Raw genomic sequence first — 14,793 nt, 5'->3', positions numbered from 1 at the left:
AAAAAGTTGCGTGATATCCTTGGGAAGATTGTTTAGCTTCTCCAATTCTCAGCTTTTTAATCGGTAAAATGGGTGTAAATAGTACATGAATAATAAGCACTCAATAAATACTAGCTGCAGCTTTAGAATTATTATTATTGTATTATTGGCATTTTGATAAAGCTGTTAGGAGGCATCCTTAAAGCTCTGTGCTTGCTGCAGACGATTCTCTTCGTTAATTCAGTAGAGGACTTCTACCAAGAGTTCAAACCCCAAACTTGGCCTTGTAATAAACTGAGCATGAGCTTTCCTGGGTCCACATCCTCTTCAAGATAATCCATCAAGACTGATAACTCAATTTCCCGCAGCTACAATCCCTGAAGATCTTGCAAGACAGATGTTCACATGCCCCAGCTTTCCTGGTAGCAGGATCCCCTGGAGTGGAGTTTCACTAAGAGGTGCTAAGAAGCTTTGCATGCTTGTGTGGCTCTGTGCAACTACTGCCCACTACAAACCCTACCATTCCTGCACAGTCTCAGTTGCCAGACTCTCCAAAGGAACCTGTGCCGAGATAGAGAGAAATCCATCGCAACAGATTTCTACTTTGGGAATAAACCCTGTCTCATGTGAATCCAGCTTTGCAGAAGCTGGAGACCTGGAGACTAGGGCGACTTGGTAGCACTCAATCCTCACACCATCCTCAATTCATAAAACTATCTTACGTTTCTCTTGCTTACACACTTAGCTTCACTGAGTAAAAGATAGAGTGAAGAGGAAGTCTGTCTGAGTTTGCTTAAAATGATATCTCCCTTTGGCTCTCTGTCCTGTAAATATCAGTGGAACATATTTTTAACTAATTTTTAAAAATATAATGTAATATATGTCCATAGTAATATTTTTCTAACATTACTAGTATAAATATAGAACATAAAATAAAAAGTTATGTGAAGTGTGATCGAAAAATATGGTGAATGGTTAAATTTAAAAAATTCATTGTAGTAAAAGACACATTGTCATTAATCCCCCTCAAAATACTCCCCCTTGCTTTGAACACACTTATCCCATTGTTCTTGCCACTTTCTGAAGCAGTTCTGGGAGTCCTTTTGTGAGTGTCTTTACTTCATCCTCCATCATGACAACACTTCGTGTCTCATATCGCTTCTGATACAGCAATTTCTGTGAAATAAAAGCATTGTGGTGTGTCCTCATCCACCTTATTCATCACATCTGGCACCATGTGACTTCTGGTTCTTCCCCAAAGTCAAAATGACCATGAAAGGAAAACATTTTGATTTGATTCAGGACATCAAGGCAGCCACGACAGTGCAACTGAAGACACTCACGAAAGAGGATTTCCAGAACTGCTTCAGAAAGTGGCAAGACTGATAGGATAAGTGTGTTCAAAGTGATGGGGAGTATTTTGAGAGGGATTAATGGCAATGTGTCTTTTACTGTAATTAATTTTTAAAATTTAAACATTCACTGTATTTATTGATCACACCTCATATATCCCTAACCACTATCACCCCAATTCCATTGCCCATGATAGATCTCCTAATAGATTGTTGCAGAAATTTTATGCTCTTATACATATGATTATGTATAGATGCCTATTTATATAAGAAAACCAAGAAAATCTAATAAATACGTGCTTCACATACCTTATTCTATATTTTCCATAGCCGCACATATAGGTTACTTATTTCTTTTCAATGGTTCTATAACATTTCAAGAAGTTTAAAAATTTAACTAGTACCTCATTAATGAATATTGAGATTTTTTGTTGTTGTTTTGTTATTCCTAACTGTGGTAACCAGCCTCAAAAGATGGCCTCCAAAAGCCTCATCTTCGGGTATTCATGCCTTTGTGTATTCCCTTCCCTCATTGAATTGGGCTGACCAGTGTAACGTGAAGATATTGTGGAAATGGTGATGTGTGACTTCTAGGAGTAGCTCGTAAAAAGCATTGCCGTTTCTGCCTTGTTCTGTTTTGGATCACTCACTCTGGTGGAATCCAGTTACCATGTCATGAGGACACTCCAACAGTTCCGTTTGAGTGAGAGGTCTGTGGGCTAAGGAACTGAGGCCTCCTACAACGTGTCAGCCACAGGAGTGAGTCACATTGGAACTGGATCTTCCAGCACCAGTCAAACCTTTAAAACACCTGCAGCCTCTGCCAACATGTTGACTATAGTTTCATGAGACACCCACCCAGCTAAGCTGTTCTGCAACTCCTGAGATACAGAACCTGCATGAGGTAATAATCTTAATTATGTCTTTAAGCTTTTAAGTTTTGGGGTAATTTTTCAAGTAGCAATAGGTAACTGTTACACAAACAATGCCACAGTAAACATCCCTGTCTGCTCATTTTTGTGAGTATGAACGTCCATAAAACAAATTCCTGAAAGAATTACTGAGTTGAAAAGAATGTGAATTTTAAATTTCATTTAATAATTTCAAATTTAAGTTAACAATGCCCTACAGCGAACGAATGAGTTTCCCCACATCTACCTCAACTTTGCAGCTCACCCTAGATTTTTGGTCATTTTATAGGTTTAAAAATTGTTTCTTTTTCAATTTGGATTTCTTAGTTATGCATGCAGTTGAGCATTTCTCCCCTATATTTATTGGCTAGTTATATGGATATTTCTGTCAATTAATGTATTTTATTCAACTTTATATTGAATTGCTCACCCACCCTTTTCCTATTAATTTGTTACAGCTCTTAAGAAGAAAATTAACCCCTTTAACAATATGTGTACATATTTTCCACTATTTTGAAATTTCTGTTTTAACATTATTTACGGATTATTTTTCAGAGTATAATATTTTCACTTTTTGTAGTAAACTGTATTTTAAAAATATTTTGGATTTTACAGAAAGCTTTCTCTACCACCTTTAAAATTATTAAAAGAAAAATTCTCATGTTATCTTCTGATTCATATCTTATGTGCTTTTTCCTAGAATGGAGACTGAAAACGGTATCTCAGAAAATAAACAACAACAAAAGCCCTGATTTGTAGTATTTGCCAATTTCTGAAGTGTAAACACTCCCACCATGCCCGATTGTAAGCTAGTGAAGTCCGTGTGACTTCACTGAACACAGAGTTAGCTAGGAAAAGATGTGATAACAGTTGGCTCTTGCCAGCTGGTCTATGCCAGCTCTAGCACATCAATACACCAAAAATGTATTGTGACATAAGGGATGAGAGAGCTCCAGCTTCTTTTTTTAATGGCTTTTACCCCCCAAATGGCAAATTCATTTTTTTATATACTGAAGTGTTCAACTTTATCGGCTTCATATCTCCAAATGTATTTGTGTTTATTTCTGTATCTTATATTCTCTTTTATTGATTTTCTATCTATTCCAGCACACAGTTTGTTTGTTTGTTTTTTTTTTTACACAGACAGTTTTAATCACTAGAGTTTTATATCTTTTAATATCTGGCAAGGCTAGCCCCCTCCAATAGTATTCTTTTCCAGAGTTTTTCCCGGCTCTGTTCATGTATTGCTCTTACAGATGTGCCATTGATTTACAAAGGTTTTGTGAATCATTGCACTTATCATTTAAAATATTTAAGCCTATAAATGTGCACAACTAAAAGTATACTGTGATAATGCTTACATCATCATGTCCCTGACAAGACTCAGGAACCCTTTTTTGTGACTATTTTCCTCATGTACCAATACTCAGTTGGATAAAAGAAACTGAACATATGACTTTGTCATATTATGATACTATTTTGACATAGATGGTGTTAATGCTGACTGTACATTTTAGGTGTGTGTCAAACTTTTATATTTATACTAAAGAATGCAAGCAAGTTGTTAGTGCTCTTCAAAACTTCTGATTCAATGTAATGGATGTAGACTGCAATGTGAGTTATTTTGAAGAACCATTTGCAAATATTATTATGAACTGGATTTTCTTCAATGCAATTAAATAAAACAAAAATAAAATAGACTGGACGCTGCCAGCTGAGGTACATGCTGAGGTGCATATAAAACTATAATTTTATTAAAACAGCTAAACTTTCTAACAATATATATCAATTACATTCTTACTTAATATATTATGTATATAAATGTGAGCTTTTGTTTCAGCATAGGTTTTCACTGTTAAAAAATGTTTGAAATCTACTGAGTTGAGTTTTCAGCGAGATGTGGGGATGGGTGGGGCAGAGAGAGGTCCATCTAAATAGTTGCTGGAGTTTCTCTTTAGTTCTTCAATTCCCCCACCCACATCACCCCATCCGTATACCGTAGGTACTAAATGCCCTCATCTTCTGTGCTTTTTGTTTGATTGCTTTTTAGTCTAATTTTTATTCCCTTCCCTGCACTTCCCCATCAAAAACTGATCTCACGGTATGAAGATCAGTGGTTGCCAGGCTTTCGGGTGAAGGCAGGGAGGACTAGGCAGAACACAGAGGATTTTGAGGGCAGTGAAATCACTCTGTATGATATTACAGTGGTGAATACATGTCATTACACATTTGCGCAAACCTATAAAATACGCAACACCAAGAGTGAACCTTAATGTAAACTATGGATTTGCAGTGGTAATGATACCTTAACGTGCGTTAATCAATTGTAGTGAATGTCCCAGTCTGTTGGGGATGCTGATCGTGTGGGGTATATAAGAACTCGGAGCCTTCCACTCAATTTTGCTGTGAACATAAACTGCTCTAAAAATTAAAGTCTATTTAAAGAAGTGATGTCAGATCCTTTGTGATACTGACGTACAAATGATTGGTGAAAGACTAAAGTGCCACCTGTCCCAAGGGCCTTTGTGTTTTAACAGGGAAGGACGCTGGAAAGCTGATAAGTGAAAGCTTCTGTTTTGGCTGCAGGTGGATGTGAGACTTTATGGACATCACGGCCTGCCCATGAATCATGAGGTGAAGAGGGGAGTAGCGATGAAAGGCAAGACGCAAAACAAAAGAGCAGAAGAATTGACAGCACGAGATTTGTGTTCTGGTCTTGGCTTTATCACTTCCTGGCTGAGTGATCTTGAGAACTCCCTGAGACTTGTTTTTTTCTCATCTGAATAACAAGCCTGAAAATAAGAGCATCCTATTGTGCTTTAATGAAGATAAATTGAGATAATAAACAAGGACATGCTTCTTTAATTGAAGTAATACAAAAATATTATTTGTCACAAAGAATAAACACTTGCTTTTGAAACATTTAGACTCCAGATTGACAGTGGGACCAGTCTGTTTGCTTGGAGACCATCAGTTTTATTCTTTTCCATTAATGCAGTACCTCTACTTTCTCATCTCTGAAATTAGAATAACAACATTTACTTCTCTGGATTGTTTTAAGGATTAAAATAGATATGCTTGTAAAGTATTCGGAAAAGTGTCTGTTGCTCCCCACTCCCATTCCAGTAAGTACTCAGCAAAGGTTGTTTCTGTTGCGGCAAATCCACATGGAAAGACATTAATGTCTGTCCCTGAAGTTCAGCTCAAGCAAAACTCATGCCGCACAGCGCCAGGAAAAAAGAAACTCTGACTTCCCCATCACCAATTAGGGCTTCCTACCTCCCTCTGCTCACTGTTCCCATTGCACACTTCTCAGCCTTTTGGGTGGGTATGTGGCTTTTGCACCCACCCTGTTTAACAAACTGTTTTAAAATTGCACCTGTTTTAGAGGAAGTAAGCTATAAAGAGTTCTTTGAACAGTTAAAAGTGAAGTGATGCATTTAAGAAGGGAGAGAATTTTTCAAACAACACCAATCCTATTTTAACTTGCACTGTATAGTTAAGAGAAGCAGTATAGGTAAGAACTAGAATAATCCTGATTACTTGTTACTATCGATCTATTTCTGAAAAAGATGTTTATTCTTCTTTCTTCATGTTTGTATTTTCAGTTGCCAGCTGTCTTGAATAGAAAAAACTCCCTTTCTTCAAAGCTGCTGGGTTTCCCTGGGAGCAGAAAGGTTCTGAACCTTGCGTGTGATTGCTTTCCTCAGTTTAGTACTGAGATCAGTCACCAACACACCCCTTGCCCTCCAGTGATAGCTGCCACCTCTCGTTTTCACAAGACATGATAAAGCAAATGAGTCAGCTTCTAGGACCCTTCAAGAATGGCACGCAATGCTCAGGCTAACCTCAATCTTAGCTATAGCTAGAGATTTCACAAAAAAGCTTTCAGAAACCCTTCTTCCAGAAATACAGGCATACATCTGGCTTCCATCTCCCCCTTCCCGTCTACTTGTCTCTTATTTGGCTTTCCAGGTTTCATTTAACTGTTTTAAAACACCAAAGTCTGATTTTTAGTTTGAATAAAAAAAACAGTGATATAGTAGCCTGTGATCTTCCTTAAGGTAAGATTCTGCATAATTATATGTAAAGAGAAGGTATTTTGAATAGTAGAAGAGGGCAGTATGTTTATTTTCCTAATTATCTGTCACCTCCTAGTCAACAAGTACAATATTAGAAAGATCTTTTTGTTTATGTTGCATTGTTGGTTTCCTTTTCTTCCTGAGATAAATTTTATTTCAATTACTGTTTTCATACTGGTGCCATGTTTTCTCCTGTGTTGTTTTTCTAACTACATTTAAAAAAATCACAACAATTTTTGTTTTAAGTATTTGGAATGATATGTACAATAAAATGATTCTTAAACAATGGGAGAAAAAAAATGTGTGACTGAGAAATTCTAAATGAAATGCAAATCTAAACTACTTTTTAAATCAGCTTTGTAAATAATCACTTGTTTGTAAAGAAGGTGGCAATTTATGTGGTGGGAGAGCAAAAAGAATTTTGGTTCCTTTGAACTTTAATTATGGTTCCTGTACGTATATCATCCGGAAAGAAAGCAGAACAGGAGCCTTTTTGAAATTGTTTATGCACTAATCATCATATTCCATGAGCATTCTTTCTTGTTTGCTAGAATTCAGTGTATTATCATCAGACTGGGGAAAGTGAAGCTGTGGAAATAAGAACTTTGGGCAGCAGGAAAGTTAAAGTTGGTGTTTAAAAAAAACAAACAAAAAAACCTTGATATTATAGAAACTGATTTAGCCCATTACACAGGATAGAAAAAGTCAACTATCGGGCCAAAGTATCCATCTTTAAAATAATAGAATTTTAATTAGGTGAACATATAGGACTTCAGTCGGAATGTTTGTTTTTGTCTATGTGTCTTTATAATCACTCAGATCAAAGGGTTTGGATTAGATAGCATAATTCTTATGTATTTGAGTAAATTAATAGCTTTGCGAAAAATGTTATAAGATTATAAGAAATGCCAAACTGGGCCAGATATATGATCCACCCACTTGTTTCAGACTGATTCAGGGGTAATACATGTAATAACCTGGCGGTTGGCTGCTCTTCAGACTACTTCTCAAGTTTAGGAAGTTTATAAACAATTCCGATAACAGTGCCTGGCAAATGTTTGCCTTTGTAATGATTAATATTTGTTGAATAAATGAGCGAGTCATAAAGTCAACCATCATATAATTATCTACATTCCCTTGAAGCTAATCGTAGTTTATGTTACCTACTGTATATGACAAGTTCTTTCTTTTAACTGTCTTGTATTATCTTAAAAATTACCTATCCTCAGCATTAATAAAGGTGGGTTTTTCCCCCCAACTTTGACATTCCAGGATTTAATTTGTCTTAAAGCATAAGACAGAGAAGAAATGAAATATCCCCTTAGTTGATGTACTCCCTGCCTCATTTGTACCCCAGTTTCACTCAGAAGTAGAAGAATTCTGGCTTAGGTTGTAAACAACAAACCCGTAAGAAAACAAACTGTTTACTAGTGTATTTATAGCATGGCCAACCTGAAGGATAAATGTTAATTAGGTATGACTACTCCTTAACACCAGGGATATTACAAGATTAACAGGAACAGATAAGAAAGAGAAGCTGATTTATAAGTAATGCTGGCAGCAGGTTAATTACAGGGGTGTGAGCTATTATTGTGTGGTAATGATTTATTGCAATAGACCCTAACAAGACTTTTATAGTATATATTAACAGCATTTTGAAAGGCCTGGAGGCACTAAAAGAGGAAGAAAGCAGAAATGAATTCCTTTGGCCAATAGAGAATTTGTTGACAGAGACACTCTACCAAATTTTGCAGTTTCCAGCAACTAGAAACGGTTGATTAGTCACATCTGTTGTGAGCACGGGATTGAAGAGTGGAATCACTTTGTCATACCTTTGCTACACTAGCTTAGATGTTATAGAGAATTTGGCTTATTTTGGGGAGTAGAAATGCAATTAAGAGCATAGATCCCACTTGGGAGGGGGATTTAATAAATATACCAGATAAAGCAGGACACAGTGTAAGATTCTCAGATTGAAATAGCTCTATGATATGACTAGAGAAGCCCCAATGGGCTGCTCTGAAAGAATGTTGGGTGTTTAAGAGGGGACTCGAGTAACTTCCCTCCAGTTTCAAATCTAGGAGTTTGATCATGGGTTAAGTATATTCACACCGAGTGTACCAAGTAAAACCAGTCTCTTATGTATTGAATTAGAAAGAATTACAAGTAGCAAACTTTTAGAATTTTTTTTTTTTGGTTAATTTTTTACTCTCTGGAAGAGGAGCATATTCTGTAAGTAAGGGATAGTTTTAGATTCGTGTATTTATATCTATCCCACACTAAAAAGTCTGCGTTGCTTTAAGAGTGCATTGATAAAAGAATTTTCTTCCTCTGGTTTCTCCTCAGTAAGGATACACTTTCAACAGATTAAGGGCATTAACAGAATTACTACGGGAAATACTTCAACTAGCAAGGATTGAGATGTTTTCAAAATGCCTTGTTTTGGCTTCAAGGGTATTTATTCCCCTGACTCCCTCCCTGCAGGGTTGCTTCTGGAGATGTTTAGAGAGGGCTGCACAACTCTCTTCTTTCAGATTCTGGTATTGTTCCCTGTCCTCTTCCATTTGGACAGAGATACAAGCTTCATTGTTACCAACCCCAGGCTACTACACTGTCCCCTGTGATCTCCTGTTATTAATTCCCCCATTGAATTAGCATAATTTTGGCAAGGCTTTTTTATCCTCCTGGGATCCTGATGATATTAGGTATAATATCATGAAAGAATATAAGGGACATCTTCAGTGTAAAATAAGAGTTTCATGTAATCCGAGAAAGAGAAGGAGAGAGTCCACTAAGGAACCACCCAACTAGTGATAGAGCTTTGGACTCCAACCTGGTAGAACATGGAGTGCAGAAAGTGGGCCAGGTAGCGTGAGTGACGCCAAGGTCTGCTTGCCCAGTAGGACCTACTGCCTCGGAATGGCTTAGTCTGCTACAGTTGGAAGTCTTCTCTATGTTCACGTGAGATCATTTAATGGTGTACCACTTTTCTTAGGAATCTGCCACTAAAACCCTCTACTTTCCTTTGCTAATGTCACTATCTTCTCAGTGAGGGGATCTTTCAGTTCTTAACCAAGGGTGTGAGATCATTGCAGCATCCATGCCCTACTTCCTTGTGAATTTAGAATCAAAGTCATAGGATTTTCAAGTTGCAAAGGTCACTTGAGGCCATGTAGCACAACTTCCTCCTCTCACACGTAAGTAATTTAGGTCTCTAAAAGCAGACGGTGAAGGCCCTTGTGAAATGCCCCATAGATAGTAGTTACTGAGAGTGCCAAATTCCATGAAATCCCCAGCCCTGTTTTCCCTGGTCTAATCTTTCTATCCTGAAACTTTGTACTTGACACAAGCCACTACTCAGATTAGAGGCCTGAGGAGGAAAGGTCTCTATGGGGAGTTTTGCAGAATGAATGAGGAGAAGAGAATAACACAAAACAGGGGAAAATGTTTTTAACTCCTGTAGGAATTTTCTGGAGTACGCTTTGAGACCTGTGTTTTACCAGGAATCCTACAGCAATCCAACCGCCAAAAATTCCTGCCATTTTTTTTTTTTTTTTTTAAATAGGAAGGACATTTTGAACCAATAGTCAGGGCCCGGGGTCATGCATGAGGCAGGTACCCCAGGAAAACAGTTCACTTCCTTCTTCTGCTTTGCTCTGTGATACCCAGTAAATGAGGGCCTCCGGGGGCTCAGAGGCTAGTGTGTGCAGGGCTGAGCTGGGCTAAAGCTTTAACGTGTTACTGGGAATAATCCTCTGAGTGAAGTAAATGTAGATTTGTTACCATTCCTCGGATCCCCGGATTATTCATTGTAATTAAAATGTATTCTTAATGTAACATGAATGGTTTCTAACACCAGTATTTTATTTTTAAATGTGGCAACCTCAGAGGCAGAATATACCTGTGACCCTTTCAGTGAAACAGATTCTTTCTTAACAATTTGAAATAAAAATTGAGAATACTGAAATGATATTCTTTTTTTTTTAAAGGTTTTTATTAAAATGTATCTAACATACAATATTTCTTTCAAGTGTAGACAATAGTTATTCCACATTTACCATATTTTGCTGTGTATAATGTGCTCCCACATTTTTGGCCCAAACTTTCAGGGAACAAAATCTTTCGTTTCAATTTTTTTATTCAAATTTTCGTTTGTTTACATTTAGGTATTTGTTTCTTGCATTATAAAGGAATTTTAGCACGTTTTTTTTTTAACATATTATGGTACAAGAAATTTTATATAACAAATAATTACAAAACACAAGATAGATACAAGGTACAAGCAATTTATGTACCAGTGACAAATTTATGATATTCACCCATCATAGAAGGCCAAGAACTCTTAGTTGTTGCAAGTTCGTGGTAAGTTCAATAAAACCGATTATCGTATTCCACGGTATTATTTTGCATGTGGATATCGTCATTGATTTCTCGAGTTACACTTTTAACTCATAAGCATAAATTAAAAAAATTAAAAACATTTATATAGATATGGAATTAGTACTACCCATTTATAATAAGCATCCTTATCTTTCCCTCACAAATTTGGGCAAAAAAGTGTGCATTATACATGGCAAAATACAGTATATACCTAAAGAAGTAATCACCGTGATAAGTCTAGCAACCATTTGACACTGTACCACACTTTCACAGTATTATTGACTATTCCCTATTCTGTACATTACATCCCCGTGACTTATTTGTTTTATAGCTGAAAATTTGGACTTCTTATTCTCCTTCACCATTTCCCCCTTTTTAATTTTTCAATTACAGATGACATTCAATACTATTTTATATTAATTTCAGGTATACAGCACAGTGGTTCGACATTTATACAATTTAAGAAGTGATCCACCAGCTAGAACCCACCTGGCACTATACATAGTTTTTATGATATTATTGACTATATTCCCTGTGCTTCACTTCACATCCCCATGACTATTTTGTAACTACCAATTTGTACTTCTTAATCCCTTCACCCTTTTCACTGTGTCCCCCACAACTCCCCTCCCATCTATCACCCCAATAAATCAATCTAGTACCTGTCTGACACCATACACAGCTATGACAATATTATTGACTACATTCCCTACACTACACCCTACATCCCCATGACTACCCTGCAAAAACCAATTCGTACTTCTTCATCTTCTCCCTTTCCTCACCCTCCCATCCCCCTCCCATCTGGCAATCATCAAAATGTTCTCTGTATGAGTCTGCCTCTGTTTTATTCATTTATTTTGTTCTTCATATTCCACATATAAGAGAAATCACATCTGTCTTTCTCTGTTTGACATACCTAACCCAGCACAATACCCTCCAGGTCCATCCATGCTCCTGCAGATGGTAAGAACCCACTCCATTCCATGGCCAAGCAATATTTCATTGTATATATGTACCACCTACTCTTTATCCACTCATCCACTGACAGACACCCAGGCTGCCTCCACATCGTGGCCATTATAAACAACGCTACAATGGATGCACACGTCCCCTCAAAGTAGCGTTTTGAGTTTCTTCAGATAAATACCCAAAAGTGAGATTACTGGGTCCTTGTCTCTTGTTATGGCCTTTGCTTTAAAGTCTACTTTGTCTGGTATAAGTATTGCTACTCCAGATTTATTGTTTGTTTGTTTCCATTTTTATGAAATATCTATTTTCCATTCCTTTACTTTCAGTCTGTGTGTGTCTTTTAATCTGAAGTGAGTCTGTTGTAGGCAGCATATGTTAGGGTCTTGTTTTCTTATGCATTCAGCCACCCTGTCTTTTGATTAGAGCATTTAATTCATTTACATTTAAACTAATTGTTGATAGATATGTACTTATTGCCCTTCTACCACTCATATTTTTTGTTTTTGTTTTGTTTTGTTTTGTTTTCCTCTTAAAGAAGTCCCTCTAAGTTTCCTTGTAATTCTGGTTTGGTGTTGATGAACTCCTCTAGCTTTTTCCCATCTGGGAAGCTCTCCATTTGTCCTTTGACTCTAAATGATAGCTTTGCTAGATAGAGTAATCTTGGTTGTATCTCGTTGCTTTTCATCACTTTGAATATTTTCTGCCACTCCCTCTGGCCTGTGAAGTATCTGTTGAGAAATCAGCTGACAATCTTATGGGAGCTCCTCTGTAGGCAATCAACTGCCCCTCTCTTTCTGCTTTTAATATTCTTTCTTTGTCTTTTGCCTTTGGCATTTTAATTATGATCTTGGTGTGGGCCTCTTTGGGTTCATCTTCCCTGGTACTGTCTGCATTTCCTGGGCTTATTTATTTCCTTTGTCAGGTTAGGGAAGTTTTCTGTCATTATTTCTTGAAATTGGTTTTCAATTTCTTGCTCTCTCTCTTCTCCCCTCTCCCCCCTCCCCCAGTATCCCAACGATGTGAATACTAACATCCTTAGTGTTGTCCTAGAGGCCCCCCAAACCATCCTCATTTTCCTGGATTCTCCTTTCCCTTTGCTGTTCTGTTTGGGTGTTTTCTGTTACCTTATCTCCTAAATCACTGATTCGATCATCTGCTTCATCCAATCTATTGCTCATTCCCTCCAGTGTGTTATTCATTCCATTTATTATATTCTTTATTTCTGACTGGTTCTTTTTTGTTTTGTGTCTCCATTTTTATGTTTCTTACCAGTTTGTTGAAGTTCTCCCTGAGATCATTGAACATCCTTATAACCAGTATTTTGAACTCTGCTTCTGGTAGCTTGCTCACCTCCATTTTGTTTAGTTCTTTTTCTGGAGCTTTGTTCTGTTCTTTTTTGGGGAATATGTTTGTCTTCCCATTTTGGCTGCCTCCCCATGTTTGTTTCTATGTATTAGGTAGGGCTGCTGTGTCTCTTAGTCTTGGTAGAGTGGTCTTATGTAGTAGGTGTGCTTTGGGGTCCAGTGATGCAGTCTTCCTGTTCACCTGAGCCAGATACTCCAGGTGTGTCTCTTGTGTGAGCCATGTATGCCCTCCTATTGTAGTTGAGACTTGGTTGCTGTTTGCACATCAATGGGAGGGATTGATTCTTGGACTGACTGGGTGTGACCACAGTGAATGAAGTGCTGTGCAAGAGCCGACCACACAGAGCAGGATTTGCTTTAACAAAGCTCTGGTGCCTTCCCAGTATGCCCTTTTGGTGTGTTGTCCCCAGAAGCAGCCAGGTGATGCTCTGGCTGGGTCTGAAGCTGGCCACTGAGTATGCCAGCCCCAGGGCCTCCTAAGAGGGGCCCCACTTCAGATCAAATTCAGTCACAGTCTGTGCCCTGCCTGGGGCCACGCTGCATAAACCACAAAGCAATCCACAGATGGCTGTCACTCACACTGGGCCTGGAGGTGCCTTGAGAAGCCAACCTGCAATTTGAGGCCAGCTGTCACCAGTGCCAGGATTATAGCTGCTCAGCCAGCATTACGGGACATGCCAAAGCCAGATGCCTCCTGTTTGGGTTTTGTGAACCTTTGAGAAATTTTAGGAAAGTCTACAACATGAGCTGAGACAACCATCTATACAGAGAAGCAACTGCAATGGCCTGTCTGGCAGAAAGTTGGGTAGGGCTGTGTCCCAAGGAATCAGGGCAGGCCAACAGTGTTAGCCAGGTTGATGGAGACTCGTATATGGTGGCCACCTACATCTGCACAAAGGGAAGAGGTAGGGATCAACAACAAAACAATGGCTTCTACCAGCTCTTTCATCAAGCCCCTCCAGCCCTCACCCTGAGGCCAGACAACTCAGTTTCTCCTTGTATATCCCTGGTGCCCTTCAAGCAGCTGCCCCAGCGCTGGAGTTCAGAGCAAGTGAGTCCATCAGTGAGCTAGTCTATCTATGGGCCCTTTAAGAGGAGTGTCCAGGATTGCAGCCGCCCTCCATCTCCCTCAACCACAATCTCTGCAGGTTTTCACAGCCAGACGTTATGGGGACCTCTCTCTCTGGTACTGGAACCCTGGGCTGAGGAGCCTGGTGTGATGCTGGGACCCCTCTCTCCTTTAGGTGTGTCACGTGGGATATCATGTGGGGTCTCAGCTCCCACTCCCCACATAAGAATGCAGGATATGGTGAGGACAAAAAGGAACACCCACGGAGCCATAGGTAGGGGAGACATATCACTATATTCTCGCTGGCGGCTGGGTTGGAGACACAGAAAGCAGGAGCCACATGATCTGCAGCCTACTGTCCGCTTCTCTGCCAACCAACCCCACTTGCCAGATGCAATCCGCGCTTGCCAGCTACTATCTTCTTGTTAGCCCCCATTTGCTGTTCGTGTAGTCAAGGCAGTTATATTAGTAGCCAATGGCTCACTGGTTACAGTTGAGGGCCAACTAGCCACAGCTGATGGCCATCCAATCACAGTTGATGGCCATTTACTACCTTTCCACGTGAGGGCGAGAGCCTGGAAACTGCACTCCTGGCTCTGTCCCCACAGGGGGTGTGGGGACAGAGTCCCAGAGAGCAGTTCCCAGGCTCTCAGCCTCACATGGAAAGGTGCTGGCTCAGTTATT

This window comes from Rhinolophus ferrumequinum, chromosome 2 (assembly GCF_004115265.2).
Source record: "Rhinolophus ferrumequinum isolate MPI-CBG mRhiFer1 chromosome 2, mRhiFer1_v1.p, whole genome shotgun sequence".
Lineage (NCBI taxonomy): Eukaryota > Metazoa > Chordata > Mammalia > Chiroptera > Rhinolophidae > Rhinolophus > Rhinolophus ferrumequinum.
Note: the sequence above shows the minus strand (reverse complement) of the source record.